The sequence below is a fragment of the Mastomys coucha genome, unplaced genomic scaffold (genome assembly GCF_008632895.1).
Source record: "Mastomys coucha isolate ucsf_1 unplaced genomic scaffold, UCSF_Mcou_1 pScaffold15, whole genome shotgun sequence".
NCBI lineage: Eukaryota > Metazoa > Chordata > Mammalia > Rodentia > Muridae > Mastomys > Mastomys coucha.
The window spans coordinates 60,303,093-60,315,595 of NW_022196897.1; positions in this window are offsets into that span (position 1 = coordinate 60,303,093).

Below are 12,503 nucleotides of genomic sequence, written 5' to 3' on the forward strand. Positions count from 1 at the left end.
CTACACCAAGTGATGCCATGCAGCTTTGTCCACCAAGTTATCCCTGATTGGTCAATAAAAATGCCTACAGCCTGTAGTTGGATGGAAGCGAGGTGGGCAGTGTTTTTTCCATTTAGGGTGATTGGAGTCTGAGGCAAGACCATGAGAGAAGAGAGAGAAGGTGCAGAGAGGATCAAATGCCATGGTGTAGGTAAATCGTGAAAACATGGTCATGAGGGCTGGCCACTTGGAGTGAGAGCAGCCTAGGCAGAACATGACAAGTTATAACTCGGGGTTATTAATGGGAAAGTAGATACTAATAGCTTAGAGGGTAGATATCTGCCCAGCTCTACTGCTGTTAAGGCTTATTATAATGTAAAGGTTTGTGTCTTTTCTCTGGGAACAAAATGATCCAAGGTGGTGTAGAAACTCCCAATTAATATTAAATATTTACCACAACAGTTTGCCACACACTCCCACCTCTTCTGGCCTTATTTCCCCAGTGGTAGGAATTCTCCGGGAAACATTCACAGCTGCTACCAGCTCCTTCCAGTCTCTCTGTGTGTCTGGCATTGGGATGATCATTCCAACAAAGAAGGCAATCAGACTATGATGGTTTTAGAAACCGTTGCGGTCGAGTGTAAGCCCAGCCCTCGGTGACAACTGCGATTCTGACTTCAGGTTGCTGATTTGTTGCCCTAATGTTGGAGCTGCCACTTAGGTTCCCAAGGGTCATAAACAGGGCAGTGTTGTGCATTCATATCAGAACAGGACCTTGGTTCTCCTTTCCACTTACATAATGGACAAACAAAGGTCTGAGCCCTTGGCATAACAAAGCCCTTCAGAGTCCTGGGCTCTTTATGTTTCCATGTAGGTATATGGTTGCTTCAGCTACACGGGCCACCGTAACAACCTCGGCTGTGTGACAAAACTTCTTCCTGGGGAGAAGCTACACACACATCTATCACCCCAGTTAGGGAATCCATGACAGACCCAAGTACGGCTACCACCAAAGTCCAACATGGTGAACCATGAGTTTTATTGGAGTCCAACAATCAGCAATCAAAAGCTTGCTTTGGCTCACCTAATTAACATGCCCAGTTAAAATTAAACACCTTATCCTAACATGGGGTTTCCCTTTTTACCTTTATAAACTGCCATTTGTCTATGGGCCACATCTTCTCTCTATTCAGAGGCAGTTCTTTGTACCCCTCCAGGACAAATACCCTTGATAGGAAAAGCCCCAGCTCAGAAAGTTTTATTTAGAGCCCTTCTAGATTATTCCATCTTCACTATTTCTGTGCATTCCTTTCTTGAACTGCTACATGGTACATGTTTGATCATCTGGGTTAATTCTCCATTCTGCTTAAGGTTTGTCTTGTATTTCCCATTTGCTTTCCCTTTCTTAGAAGTGTTGGGAGTCTCTCAACTTTATTTTTCAGATCTCCAGTGGAGCTTTCAGTTGTGTAAGCTCCAGTCATTATTCATTTACTCAACAAATATTTGGTAAGTTCATGATGCGTGACAGACCATTCATGATTTTAAGTATAGTTATTTGGCAGTGAACAAAGTTTTCTTACTGGGTTTTTTTAAAAATCCTCCCTCCTTCCCTCCCTCCCTCCCTCCTTTCCTATTCCTCCTTCCTTCTTCCCTCACTATTCCCTCCCTCCTCCTTGCCTCTCTCCCTCCCTCCCTCTCTTTCCCTCCCTCACTATTCCCTCCCTCTTCCCCTCCTCCCTCCTCCCTCCCTCCTCCCTCCCTCCTCCTTCCCTCCCCAGGGCCTCACTGGTTAGGCAACTGCTCTCCCACTGAGCTACAGTCTCAGTCCCTAAGAAGTTTTGTTTTGTTTTGTTTTTCTTTTTGTTCCAGACAGGATTTCTCTGTGTAGCCCTGGCTGTCCTGGAACTCACTCTGTAGACCAGGCTGGCCTCTAACTCAGAAATCCACCTGCCTCTGCCTCCCAAGTGCTAGGACTAAAGGCTTGTGCCACCACTGCCCGGCAATCCTAAGAACTTTTTTATGACCTAATTATTCTTGTACATGGACAGCTATGCTTAGGTGTCCTGGAGTGTGCCTGGACTCTTTGTTGGTAATATGATAAGGTTTTATTTTTATTTCTTTTTTCTCCTGAGGCAGGATGGGTCTGTCCCAAAATGTTCACAGAACTGTTTTTGTTTTGTGTTTGTGTTTGTGTTTGTGTTTGTTTTGTTTTCCATAATATCTGGTAATCCTGACTACATATAAAGCACTGGATTTACAAATAAAGACCAGACCAAAGATGAGAGATCAGTGTCCTAGATTTTTTTAATCACTTGTGTAGGTGTACACCTGGAAGCCTTTCTCACATCTACAAGTAAGTTTCTCCTAAAGGGTGAATCCAGATGTTCACAGGAAGCATTTACTTACGGACAAGTAAGGGCGGACAAACAAAAGGCTAGTCAGGGTTCTTGGCTATAAGCAACCGAAACCGACTCCTGTTGGGTGGTTTTTTGTTTGTTTGTTTGTTTGTTTGTTTTGTTTTTTGAGACAGGGTTTCTCTGTGTAGCCTTGGCTGTCCTTGAACTTACTCTGTAGAAGAGACTTGAACTCAGAGACCATCTTCCCACTCCTGAGTGCTTGGATCACACCTCCTTCCCACTGATTCCTGGTAGTTTATGCAGACGATTTAGGACAGGCTTTTGGTTGCTCACAAAATCGACCAGAAAGTTAAGACTGAGGCTTTTTGGAAGCAGAGGGCCCACAGTCCAGACTGCTGGACAGAAACAGCTGTCAAGCCAAGCTGTGGGGGGCATCTGTCCAGCACCTGCAATCACATAAGCTGGGCAAGACAATGTCCCTAAGCCCATAAGCCTGTAATCACATTCCGTACTTGACAAAATACTCCTCACACTAAAACTCCACTGGCTGATTCAGACCCTTCTAAGGTGTCACAAAGTGCTTTCCTGAGTTTGGATCCTCTCCGGATTGGCTCTTGTTTCCCCATCAGCTTAACCCTTTAGTTTTCTCTTTTCCTTTAATTTTACTTTTTAAGGCAGGGTCTCACTATGTAGCTCAGGATGGCTTCAGACTCACAGTCCTTCTCCCTCAGCCTCCTGTGTGCTGGGGTTACAGTCATATGCCATCACGGCAAGCTGGTCCAATTATCTATTAGATGCACTTTCTTCTGTTGAGTCTAGGACGTAGTTTTCTTCCCCTCCACTCTTGTCAGTGTAGATTTCACTTAACTTCTATCTATCAGATACTCCACAATTTCCTGGTAGTGACACCCGTTCCTGTGTCCTACTTCTGGGTTTTAGAAAATCTCTTTCCACCGGGCAGTGGTGGCGCACGCCTTTAATTCCAGCACTTGGGAGGCAGAGGCAGGTGGATTTCTGAGTTCGAGGCCAGCCTGGTCTACAGAATGAGTTCCAGGACAGCCAGGGCTACACAGAGAAACCCTGTCTCGAAAAAAAAAAATCTCTTTCCACTATATTACTATTATAAAATTGAGGGTGGGAGGGGACACAATTTTGGCTCACTATCTTGAGGCAATTATGGTTGTTCTCATATGATGAAAAGGAATGCACCATTCTCATTAGCCTTAGCTACAGGAAATGGACTAGCACTAGAGCAATCCAAGGGGGTAGAAGTCTGGGAAGATCTGAGTTATCCTTAGGGAATCCTTTCTGTGTGTATGTGCATGTTGTATGCATATGTACATGTTCATATCTGTGACCATGTGTTCATGCACATGTGTGTGTGGAGGCCAGAGGTTGAGATCCAGTGTCCCAAAGTTGTCCCACCTCAGTTTTTGAGACAAAGTCTCTCATTGATTCAGCTAGACTGGCTGGCCAGCACACCCAGGGATCCTCCTGTCTCCACATCTCCAGTGCTGGGGTTACGGGCACATGCTGCCATACTTGGCTCTTGCACGGATTTGTGCCCTCTAAGCCGTCCACACTTTTGTGACAAGCATTTTGCCAACTGATCACCTCTCAAGCACCAGGGAAGCCTTTCAATAGGAAAAAGACAAGCTGGATCTGGGTTCCAATCCTGATGTTTGCCCACTGCCATCTATGTGCATCTGGTCTCCAAGCTCCACCTCTGGGACAGGGATGACAGCGTCTATCAGGTCATCTGCAAGGACGGCAGAGGGAACGCCTACAAGTGCTACACCAGTTGGGCATATGTTGCTTTGGGGTATTTGCTCAGTGCACCTACATGGATTACCCCTCATCACTAATGCTATTACAGATTAGGAAACTGAGGAACGGAGAGTTGAAGAAAGCGGTTTAAGGTTATGACTGTAGTGGCAAGTCAGGAGCTTGGACCTCAGGAGCCTGGGTCCGTCATCTCTGCACATTAACCCCATGCTGCTGCTATGCAGAAGCCCTCGCCTGCTGGGGGCTCTCTTCCAGTCTTTTGAATTTCCCATGCAGTTTGGGATTCATTAGCTAGATTCATTTTCAGAGTTGCAATGGAATTGAGTCAGCAGAGGGAGGTAAGTGGCCCCAGTAATAGGTGAGCTGGAGCCAACAGGTCTATTACCATTTAGAATCAGTATTTGTTTATTGGCTTGCTTGGTTTTACAATGTGGCTTTAGTGAAGGCAACATTTCCATAACACTAAGGCACTAGGATCATAAGTAGTTGGAGCTCAGTGGATTCTTACACATGTGTGCTCCTGTGGGATTGTTATCTGGCCTCCCCCTCTCCCTCCCTCCCTCCCTTCATCCCTCCCTCCCTCCCTCTCTCCCTCCCTCCCTCCCTCCATCCCTTCTGTTTTTTCAAGATAGGGTTTCTCTGTGTAGCCTTGGCTGTTCTGGAAATCACTTTGTAGACTAGGCTGTCTTGGAACTCCTAGAGATCCACCTGCCTCTGCCTCCTGAGTGCTGGGATTAAAGGCGTATACCACTACCACCTGGCTACTTTTATCCTTTTATATGATTTATTTTTATCTGATTTGCATTGATATTTTTCCTGCATGTGTATCTGTGTGAGAGAGTCAGATCCTCCATTTCAAGCTACTATGTGGGTGCTGGGAATTGAACCCAGGTCCTCTGGAAAAGCAGCCAGTGCAGTATTAACTGCTGAGCCATCTCTCCAGCCACACTTTTTTCCTCTTTGAAGAGGCTTTGGTCATTCTCCCTTCCTAATTAAAACAAAAAATTTTTTTCACTGCAGATCTTTACTTTTAAAACTCGGTCAGGAAGTTAGCTTGGTGACTGTACCTGTGAATTTGGAAGGCTGTGGCTGAAAGATTGAAATTCAAGGTCAACCTAACAAGACCGACTCAAAAACAGCAAAAGCAAACAAACACCAATCCCTGAGTGGATCACACTAACCTGGATGTATACACCTTGGTAGCAATCATTTGATTTCTCAGTCGCAGTCTTAAACATGCTGCCCAAGTTGGCCATGCACCCTTCAGCTCAAGCCGTTCTCCTGCCTCAGCCGTGACTACAGGCCTGCACATCTGTGCTCTGTACTTACGATGAGCAACTTAGAGAATCAGGCCTTGGGTGGTTGAAACCAGAGTTTGCAGAAACACCTGCAGAAAGTGTTCTGTGGGTGATACTTTGATGTCAAAGGGGCAAGCATATGCTGGTCGAGTTGAATTAATGCTGCTGTTTTCTCAAAGTGAAGAGCCCACATTGTTTACACCTGACAGACCACCTTTATGTCATCTTCCCTCTAATTACCTTTTCTCCCACCTCAGACCACTTTGTTTATTCCACACCACAGACACCTCCAGACTCTGTAGGGAGGGAATCGGGTCTTGGACTTGTATCTTTTTACACTTGGTTGACTCTTGAGTTTACAAATGCTCCCCTTCCCACTCCTGGCCCCCAAGCCTGACAAGTCCAGGGGGAGAATTTTCCCAGGTAATGTCCTAAGGATACCTGGTTTGGTAACATAGTCACATGATAAAACTTCCCCTCAAGGTCCCTGTGTCCACTCCCAGTCAATACCTGGACAAAGATAACTTCCTCTCTCTCTCTCTCTCTCTCTCTCTCTCTCTCTCTCTCTCTCTCTCTCTCTCTCTCTCTCTCTCTTTCTCTCTCTCTCTTTGTTTTTGTTTTTCAAGACAGGGTTTCTCTGAGTAGCCCTGGCTGTCCCGGAACTCACTCTGTAGACCAGGCTGGCCTAGAACTCAGAAATCTGCCTGCCTCTGCCTCCGAAGTACTGGGATTAAAGGCGTGCACCACCACCGCCCGGCTCAAAGATAACTTTTCTATTAAGTTCTCTTTTCATAGGTGAATTTAGTTTGTTTTCTTTTTAAGATGTATTCATTTTATTTTATATGTGTCTTGACTGCACGAAGAAAACATTGACTCCCCTGGAATTTTCATTACAGATGGCTATAAACCATCATGTGGCTGCTGGGAACTGAACACAGGTACTCGGCAAGAGCAATACATTCTCTTAATGGCTGAGCCATCTCTCCATCTTGGAGTTTAGTTTGTTTTCAAACTTTATGTAAATGGCACAAAGTTTATGTTGCTTCAAGTTTAGTTTCGCTCACTCATCCAGTTTGTTTTGTTTTCTTATCGAACAAGAGGTTCAACAAGTCAGCAATGTGTTAACAGATGACCAAACCCTATGAACAGATAGCTAAGATTTCCTGGCGTTGACCCCAAAGGCACTGAACCAAGTGCCTCTTGGCAGTTATCAGAGAGAAAGAGATGGAGACTGGGAGAAAAACCAGACTGGGCAGGTCTGTCATTTGGTTGATACCCCTGGAAGTTCTGGGCACTCCCAAGCCCTGGGGAAAGCAGTCTTGGAACATTACAGGTGTGCAGGGAATGGATGCAGCTTTTGTCTTGCTGTAGTGAGCATGAGTCAGATGGTAAGCTGGGATGACCGCTGGGGTTGAGTCAAGCTGGGATGACCACTGGGGTTGAGTCCAAGGTGGCTCGCTCCTCACCCTTTTGCAGCTGTGTTGCAGGGAACACTCTGGCGGGGTTGTCTTACACACTCTGTGCAGGAAGTCCATGCCTCTCTCACCACCTGAGGATGCCATTTCTGGGGTGTCTCTGTTTCTTGTCCCCCACAGGAAGCAACGTAGTGAGGTCCATGCCTTCTTTCTTAGAAACATCCTTTTGAAGATCCAAGAACTCTTAAAATTCCTAGCTCTTCCAAGATAGCTCTTGGAGCACAGGCACTTGTGAAACTCTTACACCCAAGCACATCAGGAAGGGAGCTAAGCCGGGCTTCTCTCTGGTAAGAAAAAGAAGGGGCAACAACTTTTTCCTTCTGTCGGTAAGTTTCCCATAGAATAAAAAACAGGGACACTACTTACTGCCCCAATCACACACACTAGAGCCTGTAGCTCACTCTATGACATCACCCTGGAGCCACTACAAAGAATGCAAGAATCATTTCTCTAGCCAGTTGGGCCCATACCTGCTACCAACATTATAGGGATGTTGTGAATAGTAAATGAAGCTAGCTGTTTGCCAAGCTTAGAGTCCTAACTAGTGTGTCTCCTGATTTTAATTCCCCTGCACTAGAGGAATTGCCTGCTTCTGTAGGCCAGCCAACACCTGGCCTGCATGGGGCTCTGGGAAGAAAGAAATGACTGATTCTGCAAGGTGCAACTCCTATGGAGTATGAAATTTGCTAATGGTCTCTTTGGTGCTATTTAATATGTTTCCTTATTTCCTATGCTGCCTCTAAGTTTTTAAAAGATCTAGAAGTTTTGTCTGATTTGGGGTGTGTGTATGTAGGGGGGCTTGACAAGAGTATTCCACCGGTGACATGTTGGGCTTTTGAATGAAGGCGGGTGACGGGTGCACACTTCTGTTCCATGATGTGTGCAGCAACTGATTAGCCTCGTACACTCTTTCTTTGCTGATGACGATCCTCAATCTGGTCATAAATTTGCAGCCTCCTTCTCAGTCCCACACACCTTTTTCTTGTATTGTTGCAACAGCAGAAAATTTTCCCTTGGTCATGAGCTCATTTTCCCAAATAAGATGTCATTGGAAAACAGCCCTTCTAAAGGCTCTTCTAATTTTTAGTTTATCTAAGTCAAATTTTTCTAAGTTTCTACTCCTGTCAGATGTTATTAGTTGTGTTTATTTAACTGCTACCTCCTCCCCACCCCAGTGGAAATCCCATTTGAGCCTGGGCTCAAATATAGCTTTTTTGTATTGGCGGGTGCTATTTAAAATCTGGGTACTTGGAAGGAAGTCTATGAATGTTCCTTTTGAGTTTTTAAGTAACCAAGTGAGAGAGAATTTGCCTAGTATACCCAAGGCCATGGATTCAGTCACCAGCTCTGCAGAAAGAAACAAGAAGGTGGGGGAGATGGCCCAGTGGTTAGAGTGCTCACTGCACAAGCAAGAAAACTGTAGTTGAGAACCCACATAAATGCTGGGTAAGTGTGGCACCCACCTATAATTCTAGCCTTGGAAGGTGGAGGCCATATCCCCAGAGCAAGCTGGCTAGTGAGACAACTCCTATTGATGAGCTCTAGGTTTGAATGAAAGACTGTGCCTCAACGAATAAGGTGGAAAACTTATTCAGGAAGATTCTCCATATCAACTGTGGGCCTCCATGTGTGCACACTGAACATTCAGATTGAAAGAACATACAGAGTACATGCATGAATGTGGACCACTCATGCATACACATGGAAAAAAAAAAGAACAAAGCTTCCTATTCTAATAGAATCTAAAGCATTGAATTAGCAAAATTAACCTTGGTATTATGTTAATAAAACTAGCTATGACTTCAAAATACATAGAACTTGGGTAGAGATGGCAGCTTAATATCCTTTATCTATGCTGGCAATAAGTATTGGAACTAAAATATTTTTCAGGGACTGTTCTCCAAGTACATAACAGAAGTGACTCTGAGTGCTGGTGAGGAAGGGATGACTCTCTCTCCTACTGGATTTGGCTGGACCAAGCATTCTCATTAAGTGGGCGAATCTGAATTTCTGGATCGCATCCTTTGTAATGAAACAGCTGAGTTTAAAACAGAATGTTCGAGATTAATAGGCAGAGTAGCAAAGATTTAATTAGAGGGAACATAGTGTGAGCTGGGGCTGCAGCTTACGGGTAGAGTACTTGATTGTATGAAGCCCTGGTTTGAACCCCAGCACTGCACATATATGCATACATGGTATATATGTGTTAGTGTGGTGGTGGTGGTGGTGGTGGTGGTGTGTGTGTGTGTGTGTGTGTGTGTGTGTAGTATGATGTCTTAAATCTAAAAGCAGCCATGGAGTCAAAAATGTCTAGGACAGCCGATAATCTGCCTGTTCCCACTGTCATTTCTTGAGTCTTGCCATCCCGGAGTGAGCCGTCTGGAAGCAAAGCTTTATTGTGCTGTGGTCAGTAGATTACACCTTTGTCCCTGCAGATAGCAAGGTGATGACAGTGCTGGTTCCAGGAAAGCCCTGGCAACAAGCCTTCTTTGTGCTGGGTGAGGAAACACTGGCTCCTAAGTGGATGACATCATGGAGGCTCACCACCCACCCCATGGCTCCCTCACAGAGCTTCATTGTTCATGACTTTCACTCTGAATAGCTACTGGCTCTTGCTGGCTTCATCCGCTGTGAAGATGGTGATCATAAACCCAGATATCAAAAGATCTGCCCTTTTGTCAGACTGTGGGTCAGGCCATCTGCCCTGGAGTCTCATTAGGAAAGTCTGATCACTCTGATAATAGCACTAAGACTCCCAAGTCTTCAACTCCCTTGGAGGGCTCCTCCGCATCATTTTGAAAATCTCTGTAGGAGGTTTCCTGTCTCTTGAGTTCTACAGGCAAAGTTCCCCATGCGTCTTCAGTAGAAAGACCAGCTCTTCAGGGATCCTGCTGAGAAGGAATTTCAACTTAGTCAATATTAAATATTGAAATTAGACAAAGTAAGCTGGGAGTCAGACTCCTTGTGAAAAGGCACCTGATCAGAATTCTGAGGGGATAAAATGTCCGTGACCACAATGCAGTTTAAAGCCTTTACACATGCACAGAGTGACAGACTCAAGCTCAGGCTGGGAGAACAGAAAAGTATGGAGAGTAACTTCCAAGCCCACTGCAGCTGCTTGTAACCTCAGTTACTATAGCTCTGATGCCAAAGACAGAGGATGTGTCAGAATCACTGGGATTTTCTAAGATGGTACTGAGTGCAGGTACACAGGGCGTCTGCAGGTGCTCAGGAAGTACATGCCAGCCTGTTTTGGTCATTTGCTGCCATCTCTTTAGCATAGAGTCAAGCAGGCCCTGAGGGCATCGAAGAGTGTTTGTATTTGAGGATAACTTTCATGAGGACAAGGGTTTATGATTTTTTTTTTTTTTACACTTTCCTGGTTGTTTTCCTTTCTAAGGAATTTCTTGTAGGAACAATATGAGATATAGAATTTAGGAGTCGACAGACCTTGGACAGAAGATAGACAACAACTTGGGACAGCTGAATAAATACCATGTATTTATCTGGCTCTCTGGGCCTTACCCAACCCTTTTTACAACTACCCCTGGTAGTAGAGATACATTTTTTTTTTTAATGAAGCAGTCAAACTATAAACGAATTAATCTGGACTGTTAATGTCTTTTTTTTTTTTTAAAGGAAAGAAAGAAAGAAAATGGAAGAAAAACTCACCTATCATTTTCCAACTGAAATGCCTGCTGTTTTCAGACTCACAGGGTTGTGGATGCAAAGACTTCTTTGGGGCTGTTGACTGCCCCTGATGGTGAGTTCTGTTTAAACTGTCCCATATGTGTAACCACGATACTGAGATTTAAAAATGCTCTGCACACCACACCCCAGGCTCAACTCCAGTGACCTTTGCACAGCGTTCGGTACACAGAATAGGGAGCTTTCCAGAAAGCTTGTTGGCTAAGTCAAACATCCTGCTTAGCTAGCATTAGCAGTCCTTATGATGTCTGCCTTCTCCTCTGTTTGTCAGTTCCTTGGGTCGAGGGCTACGTCTCACACACTTGGGTACTTCTTACTACACCAACATACATACTGTTAACTGAGTGCCTGAGTCTAGTGTGGAGGAAGGCCATGGTCCTGCATGCTAGTGGAGCTGAGCACTGTTGGTCTTTGTGCTCTGTCACCAGCCTTGTCCCATTGTTCACAGAAAGAGTTCTGCCTTCCTTTCAAGTCTTACATTCATGAGCAGAGTTGAGAATGGACCTAAGAGATTATTTAGGCCAAATGCTTTATGTCATAAGTGATTAGATGAGGGACTTACCTGCCTCTGGTACAGCTGAGATAAAAACTAACACCTCTTTAACAGTAATTTTTCTCTTTGAAATATTTTCAAATTTTATCTAAAATGTCCTCATTCCGTTGCTATTTCATCCTCAAATATAATCAGTTGTTATAATCAGTTCACGGGAAAACTCTAAAAGCTTTTAGCTATTTTCCATATGACACATTTCAGAATATTAACTAAGAAGTTCTTACCAAGTTACCAAGGTGGAACATACGTGACAAGCCAAAGAAAAGCATAGAAGAAAAAGGTATAAAAAGGAAGAAAAAACATGACTCAAGATTTTCATGCCTACTCCCCACCCACTTCTCCTTCTTGTTCTCCTTCCTCCTCATAACAGGGTCTCATATAACCCAGGCTGACCTTACTATGTAGCCCAGGTTGGCCTCGAGCCTCCTTCCACTTCCCAAGTGCTCTGGTTTTGACAGCATGGCACCATGCCTGGCTTCCCTTCCTACTTACAAGGTGAGAAGATGCTGGACCTCTGAGGAGATCTCTCTTCCTACTCCAGAAAAGGAGGGGTTGGCCCAGTGGTTAAGAGCAATAGCTGCTCTTCCAGAGGAAGAGGGTCCAATTCCCAGCACCCACATGGCAGCTCACAAATGTCTGTATTTCCAATTCCAGGGCAGATCTGACACCCTCGCACAGACATACATGCAGGCAAAACATTGATGTACATAAATAAACAGATAAATAGATACATGAATGAATGAAAAACAAATAAGTAAAATTTTAAAAGAAAATTCGAAAGGAAATGAAAGATAACTGGTGAGGCAAAATAAATATTACCTTTAATAATGAGAGAGGCAAGGTGGAGGCCAGGCTTGGTATGCCAATCAAGAGGACTGCTGGCCATACTTGAGCTGTAGACAAGCCAACCTTCTAGCAGAACAGAGCTTTATGCCTAAAGCTGGTAACTGAGACGGGCCAGGAGGAGGAAGCCAAGGGCTGGACCTTGTGCTCTCTAAGTGATGTTGGCGAGCTTACTAAGTTGTGTTGGCTAGTACTTAGTAAGTTACCGCTTACTGAGTGCTACTAGTGAGTACATTAGACTTGGAGTGAGTGGTGTTGGCTAAGTGTGTTGGAGTCCATGTACAAGATTCTTCACACCACTTCCTACAACGAAACCTTAGCAGAGTGAGGATTTGGAAAGATGGCAGGCCAAGAAACAGGCTGATGGCTCAGTGCCACTGAGAGCTGGCCTTCCCTGGAAGGGACAGTGAAGCAGTGCTGGAGACTAGTGTATTTTGGGGGGCGTGGGGGGTGGTCTGGAAGTCCCTCCTCCATCCCTCATCCCCGTCGTTCATCCCTCATCCCC